This window comes from Mesoplodon mirus, assembly GCF_964341445.2.
Source record: "Mesoplodon mirus genome assembly, chromosome: 2".
Lineage (NCBI taxonomy): Eukaryota > Metazoa > Chordata > Mammalia > Artiodactyla > Ziphiidae > Mesoplodon > Mesoplodon mirus.
Genome location: NC_138977.1, coordinates 111,987,295 through 111,994,164, shown reverse-complemented (window position 1 = coordinate 111,994,164; position 6,870 = coordinate 111,987,295). Strand labels below are relative to the sequence as shown.

At 45.0% G+C, this 6,870-nt stretch overlaps 1 pseudogene across 1 annotated transcript; it reads right to left on the bottom strand.

Moving 5' to 3' along the window:
* Positions 1–310: 310 nt before the first annotated feature.
* LOC309793503 (phosphatidylethanolamine-binding protein 1-like) lies at positions 311–911 on the bottom strand (annotated as a pseudogene). The gene has a single exon. The product of its transcript is annotated as a phosphatidylethanolamine-binding protein 1-like (transcript).
* Positions 912–6,870: the final 5,959 nt, after the last annotated feature.

The window sequence follows — 6,870 nt, the reverse complement described above, 5'->3', positions numbered from 1 at the left end:
TTTTTTTCAACCTCTCTTAAAGATTCTCTGATGCTCTGTTCTAATACTGCAGACCTGGTCTTTTTACCAGAATCTTATTCTTCTTTAACGTCTGGGTTGTTATTCTTATATTAACATTTTGATGACCCCATCCTAGTACCAAAATATCCCCCACCAAAACGGAGTTCAAGTTTGATCAAAACATAAACCCCCTAGAATTACAGAGGACAGGCAGAAGGAAAAGTCACCCTAAACCTAAATCTGAGTGCTCAGGGCTCAGGCAAGGGGAAGGGGAGAAACCTACATGCATCACTAAACTGAAACACTGCTTGGGAACTCTGGGACCGTGTCCATCTCCTGGCTTTCCTCTACTCCCCAGACAGCTGCTCGTAGAGCTTGGGCACATAGTCATCACATTCGGCCTGGTAACACGTGCCGGCCACCAGAGCCCCGAGCTTGTACTTTTTGCGGAAATTTGCCACCTTGAATTTGCCACGGTGGTCTCCAGATCAGTTGCTGAGAATGGGCTCATCACACTTCAGTGGCCTGTCCTGCTCGTAAACCAGCCAGATGTAGCGGTGAAGGCCTGTGCCCTTGGGAGGCACAGAGCCCACATAATTGGAGAGGACCGTGCCACTGCTGATGTCGTTGCCCTTCATGTTGACCACCAGGAAATGGTGCCATTCCCTGTATTTGGGGTCCTTCCTGTTGGGAGCATCCGGGTCTGTCAAGACCAAGGTATACAGTTTACCTGGATCAAGGCCATCCCATGCAATGCTGGTGGGCCGGTTCTTAACCTGGGTGGGTGTCAGCACTTTGCCCAGCTCGTCAACCTCCGCCCCGCCATATTTGACCTGCAGTGGGTGCTGCGGCCTCTCGTCCACTTCCTGCAGGCTCAAAGGCCCGGACCACTTGCTGAGGTCCACCGGCATTGCCGGTGGGTCGGACAGCAGGGAAAGCTGCGGGAGGACTCACGCAGGGTAGCAGCCCAGACTCCCAGCGGTCTGCAAGCTGTACCGAGGCAACTCTGGGTCTTTTTTTAAAATTCATAACAGAAAATATTTACTCAATATTAAGCACAATGATATTTAGTACAAGTGAATGCTGGTACAAACTTTTTTTTTTAGTCTTGATATTTCAGCTTATCTTTTTTTTTTAACATCTTTATTGGAGTATAATTGCTTTACAATGGTGTGTTAGTTTCTGCTGTATAACAAAGTGAATCAACTATACGTATACATATATCTCCATATCTCCTCCGTCTTGCATCTCCCTCCCAGCCACCCCCCATCCCACCCCTCTAGGTGGTCACAAAGCACCGAGCTGATCTTGCGTTGGGTCTTCGTTGCTGTATGTGGGCTTTCTCTAGTTGTGGCTAGTGGGGGCTACTCTTTGTGGCAGTACGCGGACCTCTCATTGCAGTGGCTCCTCTTTGTTGCGGAGCACGGGCTCTAGGTGTGCGCGGGCTTCAGTAGTTGTGGCACCTGGGCTCAGTAGTTGTGGCTCGTGAGCTCTAGAGCACAGGCTCAGCTGTTGTGGTGCATGGGCTTAGTTGCTCTGCGGCATGTGGGATCTTCCCAGACCAGGGCTCGAATCTGTGTCCCCTGCATTGGCAGGTGGATTCTTAACCACTGTGCCACCAGGGAAGTCCATTGGCCAGTGATTCTTGAGCCTCACTCCATGTGGAAAAGATGTTAGGATAGGACAGAAGTGTGGGCCCAGGCCATGTGGGTTGCAATCCTCCTTCTGAGAGCTCGCTAAATGCTAAGCATTTTCATTACCTATGTTTTTGTCGGAAGTTCGCTTTTCTATCACTTGGGATTTATTAAGCAGCAATGTGTCCTAACATTTTCATTTTGACCACTTTATTTATGAAAAGATAAACCCCAAGTTTTATCCTGGAAAAATGGAACAAATTTGAGATCTTTATCCTCATAATAGGAGTGCTCAATAACGTTGACTTTGAAAGTTTCTGACCTACAACAGATGAAAAAGGGGGATTGGGGTTTGTAAATTAATCAGTTGACTAAAGTGGTTTGATGTGTGGGTGGTAATGAGAGAGACAGAGGAAAAACAGATAGAGAGAGAAGGAAAGGATAGGACTTATTCCTCTTCTGTATAGTGAAAGAGAAACCAAAACTTTCCTGCATCACAGACAGCCTCATATCAGGAATCATTAAAACTACCTAAACTCTTGCTCTTGTCAGGGTATCCCAAGAGGCAGGCCATATCGGGTGCTATAAAGAAACCAGGGGGACTTCCCTGGTGGTGCAGTGGTTAAGAATCCACCTGCCAATGCAGGGGACACAGGTTCGAGCCCTGGTCCGGGAAGATCCCACATGCCGTGGAGTAACTAAGCCGGTGCGCCACAACTACTGAGCCTGCACTCTAGAGCCCGCAAGCCACAACCACTGAGCCCGCGAGCCACAACTACTGAAGCCCGCGCACCTAGAGCCTGTGCTCTGCGAGAAGGCACCGCAATGAGAAGACTGCGCACCACAACGAAGAGTAGCCCCCACTCTCTACAACTAGAGGAAAGCCCCCGCGCAGCAACCAAGACCCAACACAGCCAAAAATAAATAAATAAAATAATTTAATTAAAAAACAAAAACAAAACTGTGGTCCCTCCTCATGCACATTCTTAACTAAATGGATCAACTTAACCACAGATAATTTAGCACTCCAATGGCCATTAAGAGAAACTTCCGACCTCCCCAAACTTTTTTTTCTCAGAATGAAATTAGAAGACTGTGGCTTGAATAGGATGCATATTTTATTTTATTTTATTTTATTTTTATTTTTTTATTTTTCCCCTTTCCATCCCGAGAATCCACTATATCCCTCCACTGACTATGCTTTGCCCTTGTTCCCACAGCGTATTCTCCACAGGGAAGGCAGAGTAAGCTTTGTTTTTTGTTTGTTTGTTTGTTTGTTTTTTGCGGTACGCAGGCCTCTCACTGTTGTGGCCTCTCCCGTTGCGGAGCACAGGCTCCGGACGCGCAGGCTCAACGGCCATGGCTCACGGGCCTAGCTGCTCCGCGGCATGTGGGATCCTCCCGGACCGGGGCACGAACCCGTGTCCCCTGCATCGGCAGGCGGACTCTCAACCACTGCGCCACCAGGGAAGCCCCAGGATGCATATTTTAATTGGTACCTGGAGGCTTCCAAATGTATCCAAGATTCTAAAATTGCCTCTTTACAAAATACCATTTCTAAATTAACCACGGTGAAAAAACAATTGAAAGAGGACCATAAAAATCTTCTGAGGCCTCTTTTCTCCCTTCCCCCATCCTCTTTGTCTCTGGAGCCAGCTTCCTCTTTCCCTTCTGTACTGTCCCTAACTCCTCTATACACTTCACTTCCTCATTCTAATCCCCTCACTGAACTTTCCTTTTTCTCTGAACCTCTCCATGTCTCCTCCTTTCCTGAACCTATTAAAATCTGCGCCTCTTAAATCAGACCCTCTGAGGATCCAAATGCTAAGCCTCTACTAACACAACATTGTAAAGCAACCATACTCCAATAAAAATTAATTTTAAAATGCTTTAATTAAAAAAATGCTAAGTCTCTAATTTCTTATGTTCACTGTACTAAAGCTGAACTATGAGCCATAGTCAAAGATTTTCCCGAAATAACTGAGGATCCCCAGAGATTTGCTGAGGAATTTAATATAGTCATTCAAACTTATCAACTGGGCTTCTCTGACTTATATCAACTAATTCATATCCTTGTCAGTAAAGGCCAGGCCCACACTGAATGAAAACTGCCAATTGAGATGATCCTGAGAAATCTTTAGAATTACAACCTGGGGACAAAGAAACCCCTGTTGCCTTATTATCAGGCTCATGGAATCACCGAGTGACACCATTTGGCAATTCTTAGGACTTTCCCAAAACCAGTTGATCAGAATAAGATTCAAGCTTGTATCCACAAGCCCAAAGAGCTCATGCATGATTATTACAGCCAGCTCCAAACCATCTTTAAAGAAAATTCTGGTCTTCCTTTGGATGCTGAGTCTACTTGAGTTGCCTTTAAATCTATGTTCATTAACAGGCTGAACTGAGATCTTTCTCTTCTAGTTAAAAGGACCAGGATATAATGGGAAATTATGTCCACTATAGATTTAGTTAGTTTAGAAACCCAACTCACCCAAACCCTAGATGATTCAACTTAAAGGAAGACTACTAAAATCCTTAATCTTCAATTCCAGAATTAGAGGCCTCTAAACAAAACCAAAACCCTTCTGGTCTCCATCATAATTTCTAAAAGCTAGGACACTGGAAAAATTACTGCTACAAGTTTCAGTACTCCAAGCACCTTCAATCCTCTAACCAGCTTTACCAATGTCCTCCTCATCCCCAAGGACGCTGAGGAACTACAAGGGATTTCCCCAGTTCTTTCTCTTAATTGACTCGAAGAAACTACTCTTTAGATTGGGGACAAATCTCTTTCTGTCCTTTTTGCATCAGAGCTACACTCTTGATGCTCAGCCCCACTACCATTAAGAAGCCCCTGCCTCAGAGTACTAAAATGCTTCAAATAGTGGGGGTCTCTAATAAACCTCAATAGGTTTTTATCTCTAAAACTATCCCCTTTTGCTTAGGCCCTCTAAGAGGTACTCACTGTTTTTTCCTTTGTTCCTCCACCTCTATTTATTGACCCAAGATATCTTAGAAAAATAATATGCTGGAAGTTCTTTCTCCCAAAAGGGAGAAACAATTCTAGAATTTGAGAGCAGCAACCAAAATAGCCAATTAGGTGAATCAAATGGCCCTTCAACAGCTTTTTTTTTTCTCCATCTCTGACACTGGAGCTAATTCCAAGAACACTAATCATTTGTCCCTATTCAGTCAGCTACCACTCTCCTTATGGGCAAAATCCTCAACTGATATTCGAAGTACCCACATGCACCTCCTATTAAGATCCAAATAGGTCCCTCAAAACTTCTCCACAGGATTAATCAATACCCCCAAATAAAGAGGCCCTTCAAGACATTAAGCCAATAACATAAGGCCCAGGGCCTCATTACCCCCTGCACTAGTCAGTGCAACACTCGCATTTTACCTGTGAAGAAACCAAATAGTTGTGGACGGAGGCTTGTCTAGGACCTGCGAGCCATAAACAGTGTTGTCATCCCTCAACACCCTGTTGCCCCAATCCCCATGCTTCACTAGCCTCCATCCCTACTGAGAGCAAATTTTTTGGTGTGGTTTAATTTCTGCAGTGCTTTTTTAAAGTATCCCAGTAGATAAGTCAATATAGTATCTTTCTGTCTTTACTTGGGAAGGCCAGCAATATACCTTTATAGGAATGACCCAGGTTTTCACTGAAAGCCCTTCTTATTTCTCACAAACTTCATTTATTTATTTATTTTTTGCCACACCAGGCAGCTTAGTTCCCCCACCAGGGAGGGAACCCGTGCCCCCTGCATTGGAAGCACAGAGTCCTAACCACTGGACCACCAGGGAAGTCCCCTCACAAAATTTAAAGGCTGATCTGGGACGTCCCTGGTGGCGCAGTGGTTAAGAATCCGCCTGCCAATGCAGGGGACACGGGTTCGAGCCCTGGTCCGGGAAGATCCCGCATGCCACAGAGCAACTAAGCCCGTGCGCCACAACTACTGAGCCTGCGCTCTAGAGCCCGTGAGCCACAACTGCTGAAACCCCCACACCTAGAGCCCGTGTTCCACAGCAACAGAAGCCACTGCAAGGAGAAGCCTGCCTACCGCAATGAAGAGTAGCCCCCGTTCATCGCAACTAGAGAAAGCCCAAGCACAGCAATGAAGACCCAACACAGCCAAACAAAAAAACAAGAAAAAGGCTGATCTAGATGATATCAAGTTCTCTGGAGGCTCCACTTTAATAGAATGTGTGGATGACTTAGTTCTTTGTTCCCCATCTTAAGCCTCCTCACAAGAAGAAAACACCCGTTTGCTGAAACTCCTAGCCAAAAAGGGATGTAAACTCTCTAAGGAAAAAATTACAATTTGTTCAAATTCAAGTTTGATATTTAGGGCATCTATTCTCAGAACAAGGACTGCATCTAGATCCAGACAGACTTCATGGAATCTTGAACTTCCCAAAGCCCCAAATCAAATGCAAACTGCAATGTTTTCTTGGATTGGCAGGCTATTTTCTCAGCTGGATTCCCCCAAATTTCCCTTACAGCCCAACCTTTATATCCCTTGTTAAAAACTACTAAACCTGACTCTTATCACCTGGGAAGATCCAGGTGACAGGACTTTCTAAATCTTAAAGGAAAATTTAATACCTTCCCCTGTCCTTGGACACCCCAATTATCAACTTCTTCTCTTCCTTTTTGTGTATGAAAAAAGAAGGGAATGCCCTTGGGGTACTCACCCAGAAGTATGGGATCATCACTGACCCATAGGGTATTACAGCCAACAACTAGAACCTGGAACCTGGGGATACCTCCTAACCCCCACCTCAGAGCTGTACCTGCTACTGCCCTCTTTGTAAAGACTGAAGAAATAGTCATGGGATCCTCTTTAACCATCTTTGTGCCACATGCTGTTGAAGCTCTTAACCCTCATAATAATCAACATTTTTCAGTAAGCCATCTCACTTCCTATGAAATTCTCCTGTTAACTGCCCTTTAAATCACTTTTCCTACTTTAATAAACTTAACCCTGCTACTCTTCTCCCCTCTTTTACAGATGACACACACACACACCCACCCTGTGACTGCTTATAGGAAATGCCCTTAGATAATGTTGACCTCTCATGGTTCACTGATGGTTCTTATTTAAAAGATGAACATGGTCACTATTGTGCTGGATATGCAATGTCAACACTTCTTTAAGTAACTGAAGTGGCACCTTTGCCTTTGACTACTTTGGCCCAATAAGCCAAACTATGTGCACTCACATGG